The 27,875-nt window shown below is 40.8% G+C and overlaps 1 long non-coding RNA gene across 3 annotated transcripts in view; it reads right to left on the bottom strand.

Annotated features, from left to right (window-relative positions):
* Positions 1–27,875, bottom strand: part of LOC107522404 (uncharacterized) — a 233,694-nt gene that overhangs the window by 154,691 nt on the left and 51,128 nt on the right. For 2 of the 3 annotated variants that reach the window (XR_009548925.1, XR_009548926.1), the window contains exons 6-7: positions 25,437–25,522; positions 5,772–5,889 (exon numbers count right to left, since the gene is read on the bottom strand). This is a non-coding gene — a long non-coding RNA (uncharacterized LOC107522404). Of the gene's footprint in view, positions 1–5,771; positions 5,890–6,421; positions 7,442–25,436; positions 25,523–27,875 lie in introns of those variants that run through there. The other variant, XR_009548924.1, reaches the window with a different exon arrangement.

Genomic DNA, 27,875 nt, shown 5'->3' with positions numbered 1-27,875 from the left:
TAATCCCCAGGAGAGGAACTGTAGTGTCATAGGGAGGGTCCACTTTCTAGCCTTCTGAGAGTTCTCCAGACTGCTCTCCACAGGGGCTGGACTCATTTACATTCCCACCAGCAGTGCAGGAGAGAATTCCTTTGTCCCCATAAACTCTTCAGCATTTATTGTTGCTACCCTTTTATGTATCAAATTTTTTATTGAATGGGTTAATGCTTTACCATGCAATCACTGACATATGCATGCAATTTCATTATGTAATAGGCCCCAGAGTTTTCTTCCTATCCTCCCTCCTCCTCCTTCCCCAAAGTCCTTTGTTTTGGTGCAATACACCATATCCAGTCTGTTTCACTTTGTGCTCTCCCTCCCCATCCCTGCCCCTACTTTATTAAGTCCCACTAATAAGTGAGATCATTTAGTATTTGGCTTATTTCACTCAACATGATGTCCTCAAGTTTCATCCAAGAGGATCAAAGGAGACAACCTCATTGGCAAATAACCCACTTTGCATTAATGCAAGTTAAATAGAAATGAGCTTGTTGAACTCAACATCATGCCTTCCTCCAGAAAATCAAAGTCACATATTTCACATTATATATTTTATATATAATGAAGAACTACATCATTCATGACTAAGGAGGTCAGTGTTGCTACCTTTTCTGATGTGTGACATTCTCACAGGAGTGAAGTGGTGTTGGTATGCTTCTAAATTCTGCTTCTAAGACCCCTTCTGTTTCATTGGTTTAATCCCCCCTGCTTAACACTGTATTCTATTTACATAACCACTGTTAACTACACACCGCCCTGCCTCCAGGGCATTGGTTTCATCCTCACTGTTTTGCACGCTTTTTCCTTCTCCCCACCCCCTATCCTACGTACATCCTCTAGTCAGGTCTGAAGAGGATGATTTGTCTTCTTGTTGCTGAGTTTGGTAAGCTCTTTATATATTTTGCTTATTAGCCTCTTGTCTGATGTATGGCATGTAAAGATTTTCTCCCATTCTATGGGAGGTCTCTTTTTTTAGGTGGTGGTTTCTTTTGCTGTGAAGAAGCTTTTTAATTTGGTGTAGTACTGTTGGTTTATTTTTTAGTTATCTTTGTAATTGGATTTGTAACACTGAAGATACATTAAAATTTAGATGGAAAAGAGTTCTGCCAAAAAAATTTTTCTTCTAAGTATTTCATAGTTTCTGGTCTAAGATCCAAGTCCTTGATCCATTTGGAATTTACTCTTGTGTATGGTGAAATGTAGTGGTTCAGTTTCATTCTCTTGCATGTTTCTACCCAATTTTTCCAACACCATTTATTAAAGAGACTCTCTTTTCTCCCGTTTAATAGTTTGGGAACAATTTGTGAAAGGTTAGATGGTCATAGGTGTGGGTAAATAAAAAGTTGTAATTCCTTTGATTCCAGTTGAAAAACAAAAATAAAACTGATATCTTACAGAGCAGAACACATGGCATACCATGCACTAGGCCTCATGTTTAATCCCCAGCACCGCATAGGAGCACCTTGGACAACACCACTGAGACCAGAGGAGAGACACCCACAGTACTGTCCCACCACTTGTGAAGCTCCCCTCCTGTAGATGGGCACTGGGGACTTGAACCTGGATCTTCTCACATGGCAATGTATGTGCTTTGCCAGATGAGACACTACCTAGCCTCCTTTTACAGTTTTTTTGTTTTGTATTGTATTGTTTTGTTTTAGGATAGAGAGAGAAGATGGAGAGAGAATGAGACACACCTGCTGACCTGATTCACTGCTTGTAAAGCATCCCCCTCTGCAAGTAGGGAGCAGACTGGGACCTGGGTCCTTGTGCATCGTAATGTGTGAGCTCAACCAGATCCCAGGTCTGCCACTGCCTGGCTCTCTCCTTTTTGCTTGTGCCATCTCTCTCTCTCTCTCTCTCTCTCTCTCTCTCTCTCTCATGTGACACAAGCAATAGAACCAGGTGTCTTGTGCATATGTGATACTAATGAGTGGTCTCCACAGTCCAACATTTTTTAACACTCTGTATACTTAAGGAGAGGAAGAGAAACAGACAGAGACAGAGAGTACAAAACTGCTTCACCATCCATAGTGATCTCAGTGGTGCTTCCACTTCCATTTCTTGATTATTCTTCCACTTCATTCTCTGTCATTCTCCATCATTTCACTGTCTCTTAGAGGTGAACTTTCCAAGGAAGGAAAAGCTGAACTCTGCTTCAGCATGGAATGAGGTGTGCCCACAGTTAAGATGTGGGAAGAAGTGAGGACCAAGAAAGATACTGTGTCATTCATGATCCTCACATTCCCCTAAGCCAGATAAAGGTGCATATGCTCCACTAATCCAAGGAGGAAACTTCTTAATTTGTCCATAAGTATCTGTGGCTTAGTGCTTTATTGAATTATGGATGCATTCTTTTGAAAGCACTACAGTAGGAGCATATTGACTTGGACCCATGAGCAAAGGTCTGAATTAATTACATGAGAAACTATTTTTTATGAAGGCACTAGATTTGTTTACTTCTAGAATCACATGGTAACTCGTATATACTCTAGTCTGTAGAAGTTCTGAGAGAACCTGCTTTAATGAGTAGGAAACCAAGAACAACTCTAAAGCTACTTCACTTTTCAGCTAACATTCATATCTATGGGATTAATCTATTTTGCTAAACTATTCTGATAGTAAAAACACAAAATGCAGCTATCTCCTATCAGAATATCTGAATCAACAAGTCTCTCTTCACTTTTTCAGCCCTTCACTTTTTCCCTTTTTTTTAACCTCCAAGGTTATTTTTTTCCCTTTTGTTGCCCTTGTTGTTTATCATTGTTGTTATTATTGTTGTCATTGTTGTGGATAGTACATAGAGAAATCAAAAGAGGAGAGGAAGACAGAGAGGGGGAGAGAAAGATAAACACTTGCAGGCCTGCTTCACCGCTTATGAAGTGACCAGGGCCCCTGCAGGTGGGGAGCTGGGGCTCGAACCAGGATCCTTAAGCACTTTGCACCATGTAAGCTTAACCCACTGTGCTACTGCCCAGCTCCCTCTTTTATTTTTTTTATTTATTTTATTTGATAGGACAAATATAAATTTATAGGGGGGGATAGAGGACAGAGAGACACCTGCAGCACTGCTTCACCACTTGTGAAGCTTCCCCCCTGCAGGTGGGGACCAAGGCTTGAACCCAGGTCCTTATGCACTATAAAGTGTGCACTTAACCAGGTGTGCAACCACCCAGCCCCCATAACTGATATTTTCTCCCTGATTTATACCTACAATCTTCCTTGGGCCAGAAGAGGAAATACAAGTTTCCCATCCTGACAAAAAAGTCTTAACAAAATATTTTCAAGACTTTCCTTCTTCCTTCCTTCCTTTCTTTTTTGTTTTTTCACTTTTTCTTTATTCAAAGAGGAGATATAAGGGAGGATGTGTGTGTGTGTGGGGGGAACTGCACCATCCTAACACCCATAGCATTCACTTTTTATTTCCATGTAGTATCAGGGCTGGAATCCAGGGCTTCAGACATAGCCAAGAGCATCCTCCAATGGGTGTGCTATCTCCTGGTTCCATTATATAATTATTTTTAAATGATGTTATAGAGGCCCAGGAGGTAGTACAGTAGATAAATTGTTGGACTCTCAACCATGAGGTCCTAAGAACAATCCCTGACATTACATGTGCTAGAGTGATGCTCTGATATTCTCTCTCCCCCCCCCACAACTAAATATATTTTGAAAAATATATTTAACTATTACTTTGGATAGAGGCAGAAAGAAATTAATATGGAAGAAGGACATAGGGAGACAGGAAGAGAGAGAAGGGGAGAGAGAGAGACCTGCAGCATTGTTCCACAACTTGTGAAGCTTCCTCCCTGCAGATGGGGACTGAGGGCTTGAACCTGGGTCCTTACACACTGTAATGTGTGCACTCAACTAGATGCACCACCACCCAGCCCCTTAAAATAAATACATACTATTATGGCTTTGATTTTATTAGGATGATTGCTACCCACTCCTAAGTCTTCTTAAACCCTACTCTCAGATTCTAGCTAAGAAAACTGACAACACTCCGATTCCAGGGACTGCCTAGACATCCAGCAGAAAAGGGAGAGCCAAGACCACTTCATTATTATTATTATTATTATTATTATTATTACTATTATTGTCTTTATTTATTTGGATAGAGACAGACGGAAATAGAAAGGGAAGGGAGTGACAGAGAGGGAAAGAAAGAGACACCTGCAGCCCTGTGTCACCACTTGTGAAGCTTTCCCCCTTAAGGGGGGGGCAGGGGCTTGAACCCAGGTAACTGTAACGCATGTTCAACCAGGTGTGCCACTACCCAGCCCCCCAAGACCACTTCTTTCCCAAGCATTTCAGAGTGGTCAAATTTAGAGAATCCCCTTCCTATCTATTGGCTATATTTTTAGAAGTGTCTTTCTCTCTAAATAGGTATTCCTTCCTTTAGAATGGACCCTTATCCGGATCTTCATTATCAACTCCAGGGAAGAAACTTCATCTTACTCTTCCAGAAGTTTCTTTTAGAATAAATGATTTTCCAACTTTATAAGGTATATATTGTGTAATTATCAGTGACTTGTTATTGTTTCTCTTTTTAAATTTTTTTATTATAATTATTTTCCCTTTTATTGTCCTTGTTTTTTATTATTGCTGTTATTGATGTCGTTGTTGTTGGATAGGACAGAGAGAAATAGAGAGGAGGGGAAGACAAAGAGGGGGAGAGAAAGATAGACACCTGCAGACCTGCTTCACTGCCTATGAAGTGACCCCCCTACAGGTGGGTAGCCAAGGGCTCTAACTGGGATCCTTACACCTGTCCTTGCATTTCGAACCACACCACATGCGCTTAACCCGCTGCACTACCACCGGACACCCTACACCACTTTTTTATGGTAATTTACAACTGCCTGACTCCCTTGTTACTGTTTCTTTAACCTCTTCCTGTCTAAAAGAAACCCTATTAAATCAGTGATTTTTGTCCATGAAATATTCTTCAGATTGGTGCTTTTCTTAACCTAGTCCAGCTGCCACTACAGCTTCCAGTTTTTCTAATCTTATATTTTGCTTTATTCATTGCTTTTGTTGCCACTATTCACTACCCAGCCTAAGATTAAAAAAAAAAAAAAAAAGATGTCTGGTTTCAACTCAAATCAAAATCTATTTCCTATTTTATGATCTTTATTGGATAGAGACAGAATGAAATCAGGAGGGTAGGAGGAGATAGGGAGAGAAAAAGAGAGACACTTGCAGATCTGTTTCACCACAGGCAAAGCTTTCCCCCTGAAGGTGGGAACTGGGGGCTCAAACTTGGGTCCTTGTACAGTGTAACATGTGCACTCAACCAGGAGCACCACTGCCCAGCCCCTATTTCCTTTTTTTTTACTCCAGGGTTATAGCTGAGGCTCAATGCCAACACTATGAATCCACTGCTCCTGGTGGCCATTTTTTCCATTCTTCTTCTTCTTCTTCTTCTTTTTTTTTTTTTGATAGGACAGAGAGAAATTAAGAGGGGAGGGGAGGGGAAGATAGAGAGGGGGAAAAAGACAGAGACCTGCAGACCTGCTTCACCACTTGTGAAGCAAGCCCCCCCACCCCCGCAGGTGGAGAGCCTGGACTCAAACCAGGATCCTTGCACAGGTACTTGTACTTCATATTATGTGTGCTTAACCTGCTACACCACCTCCCAGCCCCCTATTTCCTATTTTTCTAAGTGGAATTTTAAAAAATAATTTTGGGGCTAGGAGAAAACTCAGTAGGTAGAGTGCATAGCTTACCATGTATCAGGCCCTGGTTTTGATCCTGGCACAACATGGAAGAACCAATGGACAGCACCAAATAGAACTGCACAGATGGTGAGGTAGTGTGCTGGTATCTCGCCTTCTCTCTCTCACCCTAAAGAAACAGAATTTTAAAGCTGGGTTGAGGAGACCATTCAGTGGTAATACACATGTGCAAGGTCACTTCAGTTCATTCCTTGGCACCACACTGAAAAAAGAAAATTTCCGTTAACATTGTGTTGTATGATTTTAAATATATATATACAAATAGCTATAGCTCAAATCAAAGAGGTATGCATGCTATAGATTTCATATGTGGATACTGTAGCCATCTTTTTGTATAATCAATAAAGGCAGACCTACTTTGTCAATGTATAGATGTAACACAATTTATTTAACCGGACCCCTGTCAATGGCCATTTTTATTGTTTTATAAACTCTACAGTAACAAACTCCGTATCTCTATTTCTGTTACACACACATATTTACTCCTAGGGTAAATAACTAGAAGTCAAATTGCTGATTAGAGAGCATGTGCACTTTATATTTGACACATATTGCCAAGATAAACTTAGGAGAAACTGTATCATTTATATTTCCTATAATAGTATGAGGTCTTAGTTCCTCAAGCCCTCACCATCAATAAATTTTTTCTTTTTAATATCTGTCACTATAAACAGTTGAAAATTGACATCCCTATTTGTCTGCATATTCTAGATTACAAGTGAAAGTCTTCTATATATGCTATTGGTCATAAATATTGACCTTCTCTAACTTTGACCCACTTTTTGTATTTTATTTGCTTTTATTCTGTTGCTTTCTAAGAGCTTTGTGCAGATTGGAGAGATGAGGAAAACCCTCTTTAGCTAATTTGGCATCTACTTTTTGTTTATGATGGCTGTTGTAATTTTTTTAGTGAATTCATCAAAATTTTTCCTACATAGTTTCCACATTGCTGCCATACTAAAATTCTTAGTCCACTTAGTTTTTATACAAAAGTCTTTAATGCATCTAGAATTTCTTTTGCTAGAAAATTAATTTTTTCAGGCAGGGGTAGATAGCATAATGGTTGTGCAAAGAGACTCTCATGCCTGAGGCTCCAAAGTTCCAGGTTCAATCCCCTGCACCACCATAAACCAGAGCTGAGCAGTGCTCTGGTAAAAAAAAAAAAAAAATTGAAAAAAAAATTGAAAATTAATATTTTCTTTGTCATTGCAGGACTTCACTGATCTTAGATGATTTTTTCAGATAACAATGGATGGACAGAGGGAAAGAAGAAAAGACATTATAGCATCAAAGTTTCCTGCAGTAGGGTGGTGAGGAGGTGGGAGTGTTGAGTGGACAGTATGAGCTTGAACCTAAATCACAAGCCTTCCCGTGTGAGCTAGCTTGCCAGTTCTAGAGGTTTTTTATGTTTTGTTTTCCCAAATCACTTTATTGGAGAAAATGACGGTTTACAAAAACAGTTGTTGCTATATAAGTACATTTTTTTTTTGTTGTTTTTAGTAGTTCCTCTGATTAATTCTTCTTTCCTGTTGGAGTAGCTTTTTTTTTTCCCATTGTCTACAGTAGGTGTTTCATAGGTTGGCACTTATATTCACATTGCTGTCCTTATCTGAGATATCCTCTTAACTACCCTCCATAGATTCTTCAGGGCAAAACCATACCTGGGGCAAGAAGAAGTAAATAATGTTTAAAACAAGAAATGCTTTCAAAATATGTTAATCAGAGGAACTACAAATTTCCTGTATAGCTAAAGAAGTTGAGTTCTTTACTCAGCTGAGTTCTTCAGTGGGCTTTGGTAGCTCAGAGCTAAACCCAGAGATGAGTTTTTGAATGGTAGAGTTAAAAGTTCAATTCCTTTAAACAACAGAGAAACATTTAAAGGCAAAAAAGAAGAATTGCTAAGAAAAGAGAACAGTGTAATAGACTAAGGCCTTGTGGCTAGGGAAATTGCTCTGCTGGGCGAGTATCAGATTTTCATGCCCAAGGTTCCAGGTTTAGTCCCAGGCACTGTATGTATCAGAGTAGTTTTCTGCCTCTCTCCCTCTCTCCTCTCTGCTTCATATGAAACTCTCTCATATGTAAAAAGTGTAAATCTTTGAGAAAATATATGAATCACTAATGGAGAGGTGAAACTTGCTGAGATGACTAGTTCTAGAGTAGGAAGGGAAGGTTGCTCAAGAGTGCTAAAGAAATCCTGTAAGAAGTCAAACATAGGGAGAGATAATTCAGAGACAGGCTGGGATATAGTATACTTTACCATGTGTAAAGACACGAATCTGAGCCCCCAGCAATACACAGGAGTAGCATGTACACACACACCATGAATAGTGGTCTCTCTCTCTCTCTCTCTTTCTCTCTCTCTCTTTTTCACCTTCTATGTTTATCTGAAGTTAAAGGAGGGTTGGGGGGAGGGTAGTCTGCCAAGAACAGTGGGATTACGTATGGGTGAGGTCCTGGTGCAAAAAACAAAGAAAAGAAATGAAAGACTTTATAGACTGAAGAAGACAGAGCACAAGACTTGTATTTGTGGAGAGTCGGGCAGTAGTGCAGTGGGTTAAGCGCATGTGGCGCAAAGCGGCAAGGACCAGCATAAGGATCCTGGTTCCAATCCCCGGCTACCCACCTTCAGGGAAATTGCTTCACAGGCAGTGAAGCAGGTCTGCAAATGTCTATCTTTCTCTCCCTCCTCTGTCTTCCCCTCCTCTCTCCATTTCTCTCTGTCCTATCTAACAATGACATCAATACTACAACAACAATAAAAACAAGAGCAAAAGGGAAAATAAATAAATCTTGTATTTGTGAGCCCCAAAACTTAAGCCCAAGCACCAGAACAGTATGGTACTCTGTTCTTTCTCTGTTATTAGATAAATAAATCTTTTACCTATCTTATTTTACTTCAGAGACGGAGAGGCCAACTGAGAGTATAACACTGCTTAGCCATAGTTTATGGTGGTACTGGAGATTGAAACTGGGACCTCAGAGCCTCAAGCATAAGTCTTTCTCCCTGCCACGTACCCACTCACCCCCTTTTTTAAAAGAAGAATACTCAGAGAAGTTTTCTTCCTTGGAGCACCAAGCTGATGATGCCTGCAGTCACTATAGCATCACTCCATTTACCACATCCTGTTTCAAATGAGGAAAAGAGGAAGAGGATCCAGATATAGGAGAAAGGATGCAAGGTCCTTATCTCCTTCCACCTTAGGACTACAACCCAGATCAGAGGTAGTCTTCTGAATTCACATACTAAGTAGTCAAATACATGTAGGACACAGCAGGGAGACTAGTAAATAATAGGTGTTTGTCGGGAAATTGTGAGGAGCCTCACAAAGCACCCTGCATTCCTGAAACTATGGCCTATGAAACTATGGCCTATCTACATAACCATTTTTTTGCCTGAAAGCTCCCCACCCATTCCATTCCTTTAATCTATCTTCTTTCTACCCTCAAGACCCTCGCTGCCTCCAGAGTAGTATTATTAATCCCACCAGTTAAAACCCTTGCAACAGTTGCTAAGGAAGTTCCTACCTTTCCAGCCTTTCTCCGCCCCTCTCCTAGCCATTTCCATTTCTGACTTGCCACTTCCGGGTCTGTCCTTTAAAAGCTGTGGCTCTGTAATCAATAAAGATATTGCATTGCCTCGCACCACGTGTTTGGTTCCTGAGTCATCTCCCTCATGTCGCTGAGGGAGAGCAGCCCAGGCCGGCCCCGGTTGAGTTCTCTCCAACCCAGAGAGTACGAGCCTGGGAAAAGGCACCCCCACGCTAGCCCGGCAGGTGTTCAACAGGCACTTGCTAAATGAAGACAACCAAGAGAGACTTTTATTTTCACCAGAGTACCTCTCAGCTGTGCTGGGTGTCAAACTGAGGACTTTTACATGAAGTACTGTGTGCTACAGATGCCTCTGTGAAGTTTTTTAATCTCAAAAGTATTTTTAATGTGGTCTCAGAGGTGGTGCAGTGGGTAAAGCATTGGACTCTCCAATCATGAGGTCCTGAGTTCAATCCCTGGAAGCACATGTGCCAGAGTGATGTCTCTCCCTCTCTCTCTCTCTCTCTCACTCTCTCTGCCTCTCCTATCCCTCTCATTAATAAATAAATTTTAAAAAATAATTTTTTTCATTAACATAGTACCATAACCTCAAAGTTCTATACTAGATGATGCCCATTTCTTTGGAGCAAAGCCTCAGACTTTCCAAAATGGTGACCAAACATCATATTCTATGATATTTTAATAAATAGTCTTCCAGGAAAAAAAAAGGTTCTCTACAGGGTTTGTACACCCAGTTTAAGTACACATAGTACTAAGCACAAGGACCTGCACATTATCTGGGTTCAAGCTCCCAGCTCCTCACTTGCAAAGAGGATGCTTCACAAGTGGTAAAACAGGTCTGCAGGTATCTTTCTCCCTCTCTGTATCCCCCTTTCAATTTCTCTCTGTCCAATCAAATGCAATGAAGAAAAAAATGGCCACCAGGAGCAGCGGATTCATAGTGTTTGCATCAAACCCCAGTGATAACCCTGGAGAAAAAAAAAAAAACTCTTAAAGTCTAGAGAAATGTTATATTCTTTATTTCCCATTTAGAGCTTTATAATCCATACTAAAAGTTTTTTTCTGAGGCAGAAGCAACTGGAAAGCTAGCATGAGATTAGAGCAACACTGAGCTAAGTTTAAGAGCCTTGCTCCAGGGAGTCGGGCAGTAGCACAGCAGAGTAAGCGCACATGGCGCAAAGCGTAAGGACCTACATAAGGATGGAGCCCCAGCTCCCCACCTACAGGGGAGTCACTTTATAGGTGGTGAAGCAGGTCTGCAGATGTCTATCTTTCCCCTGTCTGTCTTCCCCTCCTCTATCCATTTCTCTCTGTCCTATCCAACAATGATGACATCAATAACAACAACAATAACTACAACAATAAAACAACAAGGGCAACAAAAGGGAATAAATATTTTTAAAAAAAATAACCTTTTTCCAGAAGGATAACAAAGCTAAACAAACTAGCATGATGTCCAACTATTCCAAACAGTAGTACACAAAGTCAGGGTATTCAACACTGGAAAATCTGTGCATGGACAAGACTACCTATTAAAGGTTAGATGCAAGAAAAGATTTAGCTAGGGATGGAGCTCATGAATACCTATTTTACTATGAGGCACTAGATTTGATCCCTGGCATCAATAAGTAAATAAAATAATTCCAATATCAGAAAAGGGAACTAACCTAAGTTGAAAAAAAAAAAAAAGCTTTACTCCCTGTTCCCCAGGAATGGGTTAAAGTCATGGGCAGGGTTCAGGTGTTTAGGCAGGGCAAATGGAAAGTTTAGTCCTGACAGGAAAAAGCCAAAATAGAGAGAGGTAAGACAGAGGTAAGACAGAGACTGCTAATTTCTAGGCATGCCACCAGCTCTAGCACCTATACAGTAAGGGTGCATCACATGCTGCACTCTGCTGACATCATGGTTTACCCCTTGGGATACATCAATAGACTTTATTTGGATTATAGGACTGGGCCTCTTAATGATAGGCTGATCTGTCATTCAGAGCATAGTGAATATGCCCAGGAGTCCTTCCTTTCTAATGGCACTGGCTCCAAAATTCTGGTGATCAGTAGATTCATCTATGATATTAGACCTCATGGATGGGGCTAAGGTGGTCAGAGAGAAAAAGGGAGTATGGTATATCTCCAGAGAGTTGTGATGAGCCAATAAGGATAGAGGTTCAGAACCTGCCAACTCTAGGAGGCAGAGAGGAGACCATCCATAGGTAATGCAGGAAGTTATGTCAGAAGAAATTAATATGAATTAATATGAACCCAAGAAGCCTAAGCAAAGCCAAATGTTTAGTTCAAATACAATGGTCTGGGACTTAGGACAGGAGTGTAGGAGAGTAGAAGTTGAAGCCTATCCATGAACCCAAATGTGAGGAACTGGGAAAAACTGGAGTTGTTTCTGTCAGACTCCTTAGGAGAAGAAAAAGTATGAGAATTCAATTTGAGAGCACTGGTAAATAAAATATGATTTACAAACAACTAGGAAAGTTCTCTCTTTGAAATAAATCAGGCCAAGTATGTATCAGAATGAATCACAAGGGCTGGCTATACTGGCAGGCTATGGATTAGTTATTTTCATTCCACAGTTAGTGGACAAAGGGGAACTGAATCTTTTCATGGACACCCCCAAGTACTTTGTCATTGCTTTTAACATAGCTTATTTTACTTTCCAGTAAAGTCCTATCTTGGTCAGTTCATTGAGAAATCTAGATGAGAAATGCTGTATAGCCAGAGGCCACTGAGGAAGTTCCCTGTCTGTTTTGTCACTGGTGATCTCTTTTTATGTCATCATTTTACATCATTTCAGGGAAGCTTCCCGATTCCAAAGATCTGTGAGGATCCTGTCTGAGAATATCACAGCAAACCAGACCCAAAGGGCTATACTGCTTGTTACATTCTGACTGTCAGGAGTTCTCCAGATAACAACCATGCCTGAATATCCAGCACACTTGTGGGAAACCTGTCTACCCAACATCCTAGTGTGAGGTTAAGACCCTACCCCTGCTGCCTCTGCTGCTTGTCTTTTCTCAGTCATTAAAAAAAAAAATTTTTTTAAGTTTCTTTAGTGACCCAGTTTTTCTTTTTAGAGTTTTTATCTCAAGCTCAGTGGTACCTCCTTCATTGTTCCTAGGACTAGGAGCACAGAGGCTATTCTTCTCTCCTTCTCTCTAAACCTGCCTTAGTCTAGTCCTCAAAAATTATTTTAGAAGCTCATGCAAACATCTACTTATATGAACAAAATGCTTCACAATCAAACCCTCTTCCTGGGGTTTCTTTTTTATTTTTTTGCTTTTAAAAATATTTCATATATTTATACATATGAAAGAATTTCACATGAAAAAGAAAGAAAAACCAGAGTAGCCACCCAATATATGTAGTGCTGGGAACTGAACCAAGAACCTCAGGCATACAAGCTCAACACTCTACAAGCTGAATTGCCACCCCAATTGCTAAGTGTATTTTTTGTCTGTTTGTTACCAGAGCACTGTTCAGCTCTGGCTTGTGGTGGTGCAGGGGATTGAACCTGACTGAGTGTGTCTTTAATATGGTCTCAAAGACTTAAACTAAGGGAAAGAAATTCCACCTGCAGAATTCCAAGCAATAGCCAAGTAGCTTAGGTAAGTCTTTGAGAGACAGGATAGAGTCTTGGTAGCCCTAAAATTACAATATTTGACAAACCATTCCTTTCTTTTTTTAAAAAAAAAAATTATTTATTCCCTTTTTGTTGCCCTTGTTGTTTTATTGTTGCAGTTATTATTGTTGCCTGTCTTCGTTGTTGGATAGGACAGAAAGAAATGGAGAAAGGAGGAAAAGACAGGGGGAGAGAAAGATAGACACATGCAGACCTGCTTCACCGCCTGTGAAGCGACTCCCCTGCAGGTAGGGAGCTGAGGGTTCCAATAAGGATCCTTATGTTGGTCCTTGCGCTTTGTGCTTAACCCACTGCTCTACCGCCCAACTCCCAAACCATCCCTTTCTTGACTTACTCCATCACCTGATACCTGCTGGCTGTCTTCTCTGCCAGACCAAAGGCCAGGCTCTCCTGGACATGGGCCAGCACTCACTGCCATCTGGTCTCTCTTGGAAAGGCAAACGAGAGACACATCTTGTTTACTTCAGTAATAATTCACAGTAGTAGTCATAAAACAGGTGCCACCAGCTCTAGCACATGTAGTTGGGGCACACCACACCCTCCATTCTGCCCCCATCATGACTTACTCCTTGGAATACATCAACAGATTTCACTTGGGTGATAGGACTGGAATCTTTAACAGTAAATCAGAGTTACCAGTGGTGTTTTGACACTAGTGGGTTACACTGCAGTGAAGACCTAAAAGTAAAGAACAAAGACTTTTTCAAATCTTGCCCTACAGCCAATTGGTATCTTCCCCACATATGTTGTCATGGCATTTCTATATTTAGAATCTAGTATTCTATAAACAAGATTCTCTGGCTAAACACGTCTCAGCAGGCAAAATTGTGAGGTAGAGAAAGATGGCATCTCCCAACTTCTCTTCTCTCCCACTGTCCTTTTCTACATCTTATCAGAGACAAAAGAGTTTTGTGAAATCAACATGGGTTTTGGAACTGGATAGACCTAAGGAGAAATAAATCCTAAACCACACTTTTTTTTTTTCATCACTGAGGCTTTACCACTCCAGGATGACTTTTTCAGACAGAGAGAGACAGAGACAAGCAGGCAGAGAATGAAAGAGATCACAGCACAATAGCTTCCTCCAATGTGATGGAAGCCAGGCTTCAACCTGAATAATGTACAAGGCAAAGCAGTGCACTATCCAAATGAGCTATTTTTCTGACCCACCAGACCATACTTTTAATAACTGTGTGCCCTTGAGCAAGTTATATAACTACTTTAACTTTCAGACTGTCCACATACAAATATTAAGGTGATACTTTAATGACCTAAATTATGATAATTATATACTAAAAGCATCTAGTATAAGCTTGTCTCTCCAAAGATGTGAACCTCTGTTCTTCCCTATCAAGTTTATCATGCACCTCAAACTCATACTCTGGTTGTCCAAGGCCAAGGGTGTGCTCCAAAACAAACCTTCCCTTTCCTAAATTCTCTCAAAATTCCTTAGAAGAACAGATCTAATAGTCCAGGTAGGATTATTCAGTTAAAAAGAAAAGCGATTTTAATAAAAGAAATTCAAGTGAAATATGAATGTTATTGTTGGATTTCTATGTTAATTCTGTAGAGACTGTTTCTAAATTTTAAAAAGGAGTCTGGAAGTTCAAATGAAAAGAAGGATCTCCCAGAGGACCTAAGGGACCAAAGTCCTATCATCCCTTCCTCCAAGTATAAAAGTTAAATGGTATTATCTCAGATTGCTGAATGTCACATCTCAAATCAACAGGTCCAGAATAGAACTTGAGAGGCTTGGCTACTCCTTCTGTTCTGGCCAGCACACAGCACTTCCTTAGCCAAGAAGTATGGTGGTATTTTTTTTTTTCCTATGAGGTTTCCAACATTATTTTAAACTTTCTGAAATCGAGAAACAACAGGATTTGATTATGGCCATAGCGTTGGAACAGTCTGCAGAAGACCTAGACTCCACTTGCAGAATCACACCTTACTGTTCTGAATGGTCTTAATAAAGCTCATGTTAATACACAAGGCAGATTATGCCTAAATCTTAACTTCTTTCTCAGTGATTCACCACCTGACCCCAAGCCTCCATAGTTCTTAACTAAGTTCCCTGGTTTCAGCTAGAAACAAGGAAAAGCAGGAGTCCAAAGCTTCAAGGTCAATATGTTTCTTCATTAAATAAATTCTTGAGGGACTTCTGTCAGATCATTGCTCAGTTCTGGGGTACGGTGGCAAATAAAACAGATATGGTTCCCAAGTCCCCAGGACCCAGTTTCATCAGGATTTTAGTATAAGAACAAGATTCAGGGAGTCGGCTGGTAGCACAGTGGGTTAAGTGCACGTGATGCAAAGCACAAGGACTGGTATAAGAATCCCGGTTTGAGCCCCCAGCTCCCCACCTGCAGGGGTGTCGCTTCACAGGTAGTGAAGCAGGTCTGCAGGTGTCTATCTTTCCTCCTCTCTGTCTTCCCCTCCTCTCTCCATTCCTCTGTCCTATCCAACAACGACGACATCAACAACAACTACAACAATAAAAAGGGCAACAAAAGGGAATAAATAAACACTTTTAAAAATTAAACTTCTAAAACATGTACACTGGGAAACAGGCAAAACTGTGCAACCAGTGACAGGATGCAAAGGGAGGAAATCTCTTTTGGGACTCTAGCAGAAGAGAACACAGGAAAACAAAAGTTAGGAAGAGGGGGTGGGTCAGGCAACACCTTTATCAAACCTCCCCCACCTATCTCATTTGGCAGCGGAGAGTCACTATAGTTTGTTGAGTTCATTAAGAACAGATGACCAGGCATCTCCATCAGTGTACCCCTTTCTAGGCCCCTAAAGGATCTTGCCCTCAATATGGATCAACAATAGTAGGGCTATCCCTACTATAGCCTCGTTCTCTGAAGGGAGTTTGGGCCAACATACTCTACCACTAGAGAAAGATGGGTCCTGAAATTTGTGCAGCCTGGAATGTTCCTAGCTGTGACCTCAGAATGTGAGCTCAGACCTACGGGGATGCAGAGGTTACACAGGCTCCTATGCTGAATATGGGCCCTAGATCAAATCAATGGGGTTTATAGTCAACAATATTTATATATTTTTCCTATATTTGGAAGCTACTCTCCCCAACCCATCTTTCTAGTCCTTTTTCCAACTCTGACACCATCTCCCCAGACAATACCTTTGGTCCACCTGCATATTAGATGTCAGGCACAGGCAAAAACTAGTAAAGTCATGCCCCCCTTGGAATATACCTAAAATAGACCTATTGGATTTTTCCAAAATGGAGACCCCAAATCTCATCTGTCATATTCTTGCCTTTATTTTCCTGATTATTAAACAATTTGTTCTGCTTTATAGCTTAATGATTTTTCAGCCACCAAGTTGCAGATGCTACCATGATGCCAACCTGACTTCCCCAAGCAGATGACCTCACTGTGTGTCCTGGAGCCCTGCCACCCCAGAGCCCTGCCCCACTAGGGAAAGAGACAAGTTGGGAGTATGGATCAACCTGCCAATGCCCATGTTCAGCAGAGAAGAAATTGCAGTAGCCAGACCTTCCACCTTCTGCACCCCATAATGACCCTGGGTCCATACTCCCAGAAGAATAAAGAATAGGAAAGCTTTCAAGGGAAGAGATAAGATACAGAGCTCTGGCGGTGGGAGTTGTACCCCTCTTATCCTATGGTCTTGTCAATATTTTCATTTTATAAATAATAATAAAACAAAAAAGAACAGATGACCAGGCCTTTATACCTTATGCTGTTATGAAGTTCACAGTTATTAACTGTGATATGTGTGCTGTCAATATCCTAAAACCAAAAAAAAAAAAAAAAAAAGATCCTAAAACCTCCAAAGAAAAATAAGACTTGGGGTGTCTTTAAGAATTTAAATAAACAAAACAAGTCAAAAAATGGGAATCATGAAAATTTCCCAAAGTTGAGTGACACTCTCCATACCTACCCTACCAGTCACCCATCTTTGGCACTACATAAAAGGAAAGGAAAAAAAAAAATCAGATGTCACCTTGAAAAGCAGAGCTAGAAGAGACCTGTGAAATTTTAACCAGAAACCACAGATGTGAAGTGGGTAAAAATGAAGAAAGCTGTGGCTCACTGTGTTAAAGACATTCCAGCAACCCTGTCCAAGTGCTACTATAGAAGGTGATGCTAGAGAAGCTAGTGAAGTTAAAGAGCTGACAACAGCAACAGCAAGAGATTCAGGAAAAGCACCCAGTAGGCACAGAAGTAGCTGACAGAAATTGGGCATTTGACCTTTCTTTTTTTTTTTTTTTTTTTTTTCTCTCTCTCTATTTAAAAAGAAAAGAGTCCACTGAGAGTGGTGTGATTATGCAGGCATGTGCCCCAGTGATAGCCTTGGTGGCAAATAATAATAAAACATGATAATATAATTTACTGTATAACAAATTTCCATTATTATGTAAAACCTATTATTGGCTTGGGAGCCATGAAAAAACTCATCACTGTTTGAAAAAAAAAGAAAATAAAATTATAAAACATTACTGAAATTAAGGAAAGTGAAAAATCCATGGATAAATTTTGTTTATAGACTGGGAGACTCAATATATTATAGTCAACACAACAGTTCTCTCTAAGTTAGCATTTGACCTTTCTAGACCTCAGTTTCCTTATCTGAAAACGAAGATAATAACAATAGTATCTGCTTAATAGGGCTGCTGTAACAAATGTAAGCTGCCAAGCTTTAAACAACAGGAAATGTGAATCTAGGGAAATAGTTCAGCCCATAGCCTGCAGGATTTGCACACCTGAGACTTCTGATTCAATCCCTATGCCTCAGGTATCAGAGCAGTACTCTATTCCTCCTCCCTCTCTCTTTCCCTCTCCCTCTCCTACTTCATGAAATAAATCTTTAAAAATTAAAACTGGGGAGTCAGGCAGTAGCGCAGCGGGTTAAGCGCAGGTGGCACAAGGCACAAGGACCAGCATAAGGATCCCGGTTCGAGCCCCCAGCTTCCCACCTGCAGGGGAGTTACTTCACAAGCGGTGAAGCAGGTCTGCAGGTGTCTCTCTTTCTCTCCCCCTCTCTGTCTTCCCCCTCTCTCCATTTCTCTCTGTCCTATCCAACAACAACGACATCATTCATAACTACAACAATAAAACAAGGGCAATAAAAGGGAATAAATAATAAATTTAAAAATATTTTATTTTAATTTTTTTTAATTTTATTTATTTTATTTATTTATTCCCTTTTGTTGCCGTCGTTTTTTTTTTTTTATTGTTGTAGTTATTATTGATGTCGTCGTTGTTGGATAGGACAGAGAGAAATGGAGAGAGGAGGGGAAGACAGAGAGGAGGAGAGAAAGATAGACACCTGCAGACCTGCTTCACCGCCTGTGAAGCGACTCCCCTGCAGGTGGGGAGCCGGGGTTCGAACCGGGATCCTTATGCCGGTCCTTGTGCTTTGCGCCACCTGCGCTTAACCTGCTGCGCTACAGCCCGACTCCCCTAAATTTAAAAATATTTTAAAAAATTAAAATTGGTGGGAGTTGGGTGGTAGCACATGTGGTGCAAGGCCAAGGACCAGCCTAAGGATCCTGGTTCAAGCCCCCGACTCCCCACCTGCAGGGGAGTCGCTTCACAGGCGGTGAAGCAGGTCTGCAGGTGTTTGTCTTTCTTTCCCCTCTCTGTCTTCCCCTCCTCTCTCCATTTCTCTCTGTCCTATCCAACGACAACAACAATAAAAAACAAGGACAACAAAACAGGGAATAAATATAAATAAATATAAAAAATAAAAATAAACATAAATAAATATTTTAAAAAACTGGTTAGAACTCTGACCTCTAGGGAGTCCAGTGCTAGCGCAACGAGTTAAGCGCACGTGGCGCAAAGCGCCAAGACCAGCATAAGAATCCCGGTCTGAGCCCCTGGCTCACCACCTGTAGGGGAATCCCTTCACAGGCGGTGAAGCAGGTCTGCAGGTGTCTATCTTTCTCTCCCCTCTCGTCTTCCCCTCCTCTCTCCATTTCTCTCTGTCCTGTCTAACAATGACAACATCAGTAACAATAATAACTACAACAATAAAACAAGGGCAACAAAAGGGAATAAATAAATATTAATAAAAAAAAAAACTTTAAAAAAAAGAACTCTGACCTCTTTCTTTACCTATTCCCCACAAAGAGTCCAAAACCCTTACAAGTGCCCCATGATTTATTGACTAAAGTCTGTGTACCAGACCTTATAATTTCACGATGTGGAGCCTACATGATCTCTCTCTCTCTCTCTTTTCCATCTTGACCTTTGGATCTAGATGACCTAGTGTAAAAAAATCTACAGTTTAAGTTGTGGTGTGTGTGTGTGTGTGTGTGTGTCAAAGAGGCCTTAGAAATTTCAGGAAAATATTTAATTTATTTGGTCCTCAATATTATGATTTTTATTTATTTTAATTTTTTATTTAGTTTTATTTTACCACTCCCAACACCAAAGGTCTGTGTCCCCATCCCCACACCCATAGATAGACACTATAGTTCTCCCAGTCTTGTAAATTGGGTGACTTTTTTTTTTTACATTTGTATATTCAGTTGTTTATGTTCTATATATGAGTGAAACAATTCTGTAGTTTTCTTTTACTTCCTTACTTCACTCAGTAGAATCTTCTCCAATTTCATCCACTTTATCCCAAAGAATACATTGTCATCCCTTTTTATTGCTGCATAATACTCTGTTGAGTATATGTCCCATAGCTTTTTAAAAAATATTTATGTATTTCCTTTTGTTGTTCTTGTTGTCATCACTGTTGGACAGGACAGAAAGAAATGGAGAGAGGAGGGGAAGACACAGAGCGGGAGAGAATGATAGACACTTGCAGACCTGCTTCACTGCTTGTGAAGTGACTCCCCTGTAGGAGTCCCTTGTGCTTTGTGCCACCTGTGCTTAACCCGCTGCACTACCACCTGACTCCCATCCCATAACTTTTTATCCAGTCATCTGTCAAAGAGTATTTTGTGGAGTCTATTCATATCTTCTGCCCACTTTTTAATTGGGCTGTTCTTTTTCTTGTTGTTGAGCTGTATTAGTTCTTTATAGACGTTTGATATTAACTGCTCGTCTAAAGTGTTGTGTGCAAATCTTTTCCCATTTGCTGGGTTTCCTGATTATCCTTATAGGATTTTCTGAAGTAAATCTTTAAAAACAAATAACAGGGGAGTCAGGCTGTAGTACAGCGGGCTAAGCGCAGGTGGTGCAAAGCACAAAGACCGGCATAAGGATCCTGGTTCGAACCCCGGCTCCCCACCTGCAGGGGAGTCGCTTCACAGGCGGTGAAGCAGGTCTGCAGGTGTCTATCTTTCTCTCCTCCTCTCTGTCTTCCCCTCCCTCTCTCCATTTCTCTCTGTCCTATCCAACAACAACAATAACAATAATAACTACAACAATAAAACAACAAGGGCAACAAAAGGGAAAAAATAAATAAAATAAAATAAATATAAAAAATTTTTTTTTAATAAATAACAGAGGGAGTCAGGCGGTAGCGCAGTGGGTTAAGTGCACATGTGGCGCAAAGCACAAGGACCAGTGTAAGGATCACCGGTGTAAGGTTCCAGCCACCCCTCCCCACCTGGAGGAGAGTCACTTCATAGGCAGTGAAGCAGGTCTGCAAGTATCTATCTTTCTCTCCCCTTCTCTGTCTTCCCCTCCTCTCTCCATTTTCTCTGTCCTATCCAACAACGACGACATCAGTAACTACAACAATAACAAGGACAACAAAAGGAAATAAATATTTAAAATAATAATAATAAAATAAATAACAAAAATGAATCCTCTCACAGTTCTGGTGGGTATAAGTCTAAAATTATAGGTATTAACAAGGTCAGGCTCCTTCTGAAGGATTTTCCCTGGCTTATTCTAACTTCTGGTGGCTATCAATAATTCTTGATTTTCTGCCTCCATCACATGGCCATCTTCCCTCTGTGTATATTCTACTTGTAAGAATACCAGTCATGGGCCAGGTGGTGGCGTACCTGGTTGGATGCATATGTTGCAATGTACAACTACTCAAGTTCAAGTCCTTGGTCCCTACCTGCCAGGGGAAAGCTTTATGAGCAGTGAAGCAGTGCTGCAGGTCTCTCTCTATCTCTATCTCCCCCTTCCCTCTTGATTTCTGTCTTTATCCAATAATAAATAAATAAGAATAGCAGTCATTCTTCTAGTGCCTGTCCTGATCCAGTATCATTTCATCTTAACTTGATTATATCTATAAAGAACTTATTTCCAAATAAACTCACATTCATAGGTTATAGGTCAAAGTGAATTTTGAGACAACACTATTCTACCCAGTACAAAGTACCTATTTCATAATATATATATGATTTTTAATTTTTTTTCCTTTTTTGGGGTTTGTTTTACATTCAACAGTAAATACAATAGTTTGTATATGCATAACATTTCTCAGTTTTCCACATAACAATACAACCTCCACTAGGTCCTCTGTCATCCTTTTCCAGGACCTGTATTATCCTCCCTCCAACCCCCACCCCCAGAGTCTTTTACTTTGATGCAATATACCAACTCCACAAGAACACAAGATTCTACTTGTGTTTTCTCTTCTGCTCTTCTTTTTCAACTTCTGCCTGTGAGTGAGGTCATCCCATATTCATTCTTCTATTTTTGACTTATTTCACTTAACATGATTTCTTCAAGCTCCATCCAAGATGGGCTGAAAATGGTGAAATCACCATTTTTAATAGCTGAGTAGTATTCCATTGTGTATATATAACACAACTTGCTCAGACACTCATCTGTTTTTGGACACCTGGGTTGCTTCCAGGTTTTGGCTATTACAAATTGTGCTGTTAAGAACATATGTGTACACAGAGCTTTTTGGATGGGTGTGTTGGGTTCCTTAGGATATATCCCCAGGAGAGGAATTGCAGGATCATAAGGTAGGTCCACTTCTAGCCTTCTGAGAGTTCTCCAGACTGCTCTCTACAGGGGTTGGACCAATTTACATTCCCACCAGCAGTACAGGAAGATTCCTTTGACCCCACAACCTCTTCAGCATTTGTTGCTGCTACTTGTATTCAAGAGTTTTTTAAAGATTTATTTTATATACTTGCCAGTGGGAGTAAGAGGGAAAGAGCACTATTATATGTGGTGTCAGGGGTTGAACCCAAGGCCTCATACATAGAAATCCTGAACTGTACCTGAAGAGAGTCACCTCCCCATGGTTTATAAATGTAAAATGCCAGTAACAGTTCCTAGCACATAATGTAAGATGTAAGAGTTAGCTACATATCTGCATCATCTCTAACAGACAGCAACTTCCATAGAACAATGAACATTCTGCTATGTAAAAATCATACTGGTTTTACTCGAGGTTTCTCCTTTCTGTTCTTGTTTATTAAGTTCTGTCCATGAGTGAGAATATCCCAAAAAATTAATAAAATTAAAAATCCAATAAAATTTTTTAAAAATAAAGAAAATATCAAGAATGCCAGATAAGCCCTGCCTCCCCACCTGTAGGGGGTGTGGCTTCACCTGTGGTAAAACAGGTCTACAGGTGTCTTTCTTTTTTTCTTTTTTGCCTCCAGGGTTATTGCCAGGGCTCAGTGCCTGTACCGTGAATCCACTGCTCCTTGAGACAATTTTTTTCCCCTTGTGTTGCCCTTGTTGTCTTATCACTGTTTTGATTATTATTATGGTTGTTGTTGCTGTAGTTGGACAGACAGAGAGAAATCAAGAGAGGAGGGGAAGACAGAGGGGGAGAAAAAGATAGACACCTGCAGAGCTGCTTCACTGCCTGTGAAGAGTGACTCCCCTACAAGTGGGGAACTGGGGGCTCGAACCAGGATCTTTATGTGGGTCCCTACACTTTGCATCACATGCACTTAACCAACTGTGCTACCATACGACTCCCTAAAAGTGTCTTTCTTTCTCCCTATCTTCCTCTCCTTTCTCAATCACTCTGTTCTATCCAACAACAACAATAGCAATAGCAGCAATAATAATAACAAGGATAAACAAGGGCAACAAAAGAGAAAAAATAGCCTCTGGGAGCAGTCGATTCCTAATGCAATCAACAAGTCCCAGCAATAACCCTGGAGGCAAAATAAATAAATAAATAAACAAATAAATAAGGGGCCGGACAGTGGCGCAACAGGCACATGGCACAAAGCACAAGGACCGGCATAAAAATCCTGGTTCTATCCCCCAGCTCCCCACCTGCAGGGGAGGCACTTCACCAGTGGTAAAGAAGGTCTACAGGTGTTTTTCTCCCCCCCTGTCTTCCCCTCTCTCGATTTCTCTGTGCCCTATCCAACAACAACAGTAATAACAACAAAAATAATAACAACAAGGGCAAGGGCAACAAAATGGAAAAAATAGCCTCCAGGAGCAGTGGATTTGTAGTGCAGGCACTGAGCCCCAGTGATAACCCTAGAGGCATAAATAGGCAAATATTTTAAGTTGATGAGGATAGAGTAAACCACAAAGGGTTTACCATTTAACATTCTCTACAGGGGAGGGGCTGGGGAGATAACATAATGATTATGCAGAAAGACTCAATGCCTGGGGCTCCAAAGTCCCAGGTTCAATCCCTAGCACCACTATAAACCACAGCTGAGCAGTGCCCTGGCCTATCTCTGTTTATCTTTCTCTTTCTATCTCTCTCATTAAAAATAAATAAACTGGGAGTCGGGCAGTAGCACAGCGGGTTAAGTGCAGGTGGCGCAAAGCACAAGGACCCACATAAGGATCCCAGTTCAAGCCCCGGCTCCCCACCTATAAGGGAGTCGCTTCACAGGTGGTGAAGCAGGTCTGCATGTGTCTATCTTTCTCTCCCTCCCCTCCTCTCTCCATTCCTCTGTCCTATTCAACAACGACATCAATAGCAACAGTAATAACTACAACAATAAAACAAGGGCAACAAAAGGGAAAATAAAGAAAGAAATAAAAAGAAACATAAAAATTAATAAACTAGGGAAAGAGAGAGACAGGCTGGGAGTATGAATCAACCTGACAACTCCCATGTTCAGCAGGGAAGAAATTACAGAAGCCAGACCATCAATCTTCTGCACCCCATAATGACCTTGGGTCCATACTCCCAGAGGAATATAGCATAGGAAAGCTATCAGGGGAGGGGATGGGTTACAGAGTTCTGATGGTGGGAATTGTGTGGAGTTGTACCCCTCTTATCCTATGTTTTTTGTCAGTGTTTCCTTTTTATAAATAAAAATAAAATAAATAAATAATATTAAAATATATATATTCATGGGGCCAAGGGGTAGCGCTTGATCATATATGTTACAATGTGCAAGGACCTGGGTTCAAACCCCCAATCCCCACCTGCAGGGGGAAAGCTTCACGAGTGGTGAAGAAGGGCTGCAGGTGTTTCTCTTTCTCCCTATCTCCCCCTTCCTCTCAATTTCTGGCTATCTCAATCTAATAAATAAATAAAGATAATAAAAAATAAAATATATATATTCTACTAATAATTCCAGGATAGAATAAGGAAATGTATGTTACAGTCATTTTCAGTTGTTTTTTAATAACAAAGAATCTATTATTCAAATTAACAACTATCCCTTCATTTCCCAAGATAGGGTCCACTTAGAAGGAGCCACAATATGTAGCAGAGAAGCCACAAGACAGCACAGCCACCTCAGCACTTAAAAAAAAAGAAAGCTGTGAGGTCTGTTCTACATAGCACATTCATCTAAAAGTTTAACAACTGAATGGCTTTTGATAGAATCCAAATACTAAATTCATGATCTAGAATGAATACCTGTTATCTCTAGGATAAATATTCAAATATCGCATCTTATTTTCAAAGGGAGGAAGGAACAGATTAAAGGTTATTGCTCCCACTCTTTCAATAAACAGGTTTGGTGCACTACCTATAAAAATGAAAAGAAATAGAGCCAGATCTCAACTGAAGTCTTCATATCAAAATAAATTCCAGATGGATCAAAGACTTAAATTTAAAGATTTAAAATTATATATACACAAAGTGCTCAAAAAGAATGAGTTACTATTTTTATAACTGAGGTTGGGAAGCATGCCTTTTCTAAACATTGGTCTAGGAACAGAAAAAGATTGCAAAAGAAAAGATTATTTTCACTGTCTAAAAACTTTTAGATAGGGAAAAGAAAGAAAGAAAGAAAGAAAGAAAGAAAGAAAGGGAGAAAGAAAAAAAACAACTACATAAGCAAAAGTTGAAAGACAAATGACAGAACAATTCCGTCTGTTAGTATATTAATTCTTACATGTTATTAAGGAAATATTTCTGGGGAAATGATCAAGAGATATAAGTGTTTCAAATGAAAAATGAAAATGTTCAAAATACATATTAAAATATGTCCAACCTTTTGTAGTGAAAGAAATGTAAATTAAATCATATTTAATGAGAGCCATGTGTCAGTTACTACTTAAAGCGTTTTTATGTAGATTGGTTTATTCTTCATGAATAGATGTGCTATCATTTTCCTAGTTTGTAAAAGATAAAACAGATCATTAAATGACTTACCCAAGGTCATACAGTAAGTAGATGAATCAGCTTAATTTAGGTTCCTGTAAGCTGGTTCCAGAGTTGTGCTCTCAGTCATACTTTATCTATAAGATAAAATACAATTTTCAATAATAACTCAGAATTATTATTGATGTATAAAAGTAGACAATCTCATGCACAGGTGGTAGAAGTTAACTTTTTTTTATTATTACTGGATAGAGACGGAGAGAAATCAAGAGAGAAAGAAGAGATAGAGAGGGAGAGAGACAAAGACACCTGTAGCACTGCTTTAACACTTAGGACCCAGTCTGGAAAAGAGAAATTTCCCATGAGTGGTCATCCCACTTCCGGTTATCTTGTCCATCTCCAAAACTCTCTCCCTTTACACTGTCTGAACTGGAAGACGCTTTGAAGAGGGTTAAACCGGGAACAGCTGCTGGCTATGATAACATCACCCCAGAACTCATCCTTAACTTGGGCCCCGCGGCAAAGAAATGGCTCGCTACATTCCTGTCCCACATCTTGGAATCTGAATCTATGCCCAAAATTTGGCGTCATGCGTGCAAAGATAATAGCAGTTTTGAAACCAAAGAAAGACCCAACACTGGCCGCCAGCTATAGACCAATTTCTCTCCTCTCCATGTGTTACAAACTCCTTGAGAGGCTGCTTCTGTCACGTATTTCTCCTCTTACAGAGAAATTCCTATCACCCACCCAAGCTGGTTTCGCCCAGGAAGATCTACCTGCAAACAAGCCCTGGCCCTCTCAACTTACATTGAAAATGGATTCCAGAAGAATTTAAAGACGGGTGCTGTCTTTGTTGATCTCACAGCAGCCTATGACACGGTCTGGCACCGTGGTCTACTAGTCAAGATCTCAAGATGCCTGCCTCCATGGGTGGCCAACACTATATCGTTTCTTCTCCAAAACAGAAGATTCCGGGTGCATCTGGGTGACAAGTCTAGCAGATGGAGACTTGTCTCAAGTGGCCTCCCCCAGGGCTCTGTTCTGGCTCCTACACTATTTAATATTTACATCAATGACCTTCCAGAAACTTCTTCAAGGAAGTTCATCTACACTGATGACATCTGCTGCACAACTCAGGCATCCAAGTTTGACATCCTCGAGGAAACACTCACGAAAGACATGTCTCTGATATCTAATTACTGTAAAAAATGGCGACTAATCCCTAGCACTGCTAAAACAGTATCATCTGTTTTCCATCTACACCATGCCTCGGCCTCGCGTGAGCTTAATGTGCAGCTTGGCGATACGAGAATCTGGCATGAAGCCCAGCCAGTCTATCTTGGTGTTACTCTCGATCGCACTCTGTCATTTCACAAACATCTCATAAAAACTGCAGCAAAGGTGGGCGCGAGGAATAACATCATTGCAAGACTGGCCAGCTCCTCATGGGGTGCAAGCGCTTCCACACTACAATCATCATCTCTGGCATTATGCTATTCCACTGCAGAATACTGTGCCCCAGTATGGTTCCATAGCCCCCATGTCCACTTGGTCGATTCCAAACTATATTCCTCCATGAGGATAATTTCTGGAACCATCCGTTCCACCCCGGTTCCATGGCTGCCAATTCTTAGCAACATCGCCCCGCCAGATATTCGTTGGGATGCGGCATCATCTAAGTTCATTTCCCACGTCTACGCTCGACCGGACCTGCCAATATACGCAGATATCTTCGCCCACCCTGTCCAACGCTTGACGTCTCGGCACCCAGTCTGGTCCCCTGCGCCTACACTGAACTTCTCTGTTCCGACTCTTGGAAACAGAGCTGGCAGTCAGCTGAGGTAAAGAACAAACACCTCATCACAGACCCCTGCAAGCTTCAACCCGGCTTTGACCTAGCACGTTATGATTGGGCCCTCCTCAATCGCTATCGAACAGGCCATGGCCGGTGCGCTGCTATGTTCCATCACTGGGGAGCCAGAGACGAACCGAACTGCCCCTGCGGCTACAGACAGACTATGACCCACATAGTCAACGACTGCCACCTCTCCAGATTCAAAGGAGGTCTCGAAACTACATCAGGCTCAACCTGATGCTGTTGACTGGCTACGGAAGAAGGGCAAACGCTAGAAGAAGAACACTTGGGAAGCTTTCCCTCCCTCCTCTCCTCTCCCCCTGCAAGTGGGGACCAAGGGCTTTAACTAGGGTCTCTGCACTTCCTAACACGTGCATTCAACCATGTGGCCCAAAATTAACATTCTTAAGGATAGTGTGACTCCACAAATTAACAATTAAATATCCTTTAACTCAACCATTTCTTTATTATTGTTATTCATTCTAAGAGAATAAGCAGACAATAAATGCACACTGTAGGGGTTTTAATTTTTTAATATTTATTTATTCCCTTTTGTTGCCCTTGTTTTATTGTTGTAGATTTTATTGATGTTGTTGTTGCTGGATAGGAAAGAGAGAAATGGAGAGAGGAGGGGA

The sequence above is a fragment of the Erinaceus europaeus genome, chromosome 3, assembly GCF_950295315.1.
Source record: "Erinaceus europaeus chromosome 3, mEriEur2.1, whole genome shotgun sequence".
Lineage (NCBI taxonomy): Eukaryota > Metazoa > Chordata > Mammalia > Eulipotyphla > Erinaceidae > Erinaceus > Erinaceus europaeus.
Note: the sequence above shows the minus strand (reverse complement) of the source record. Positions and strands in the feature narration are given on the sequence as shown.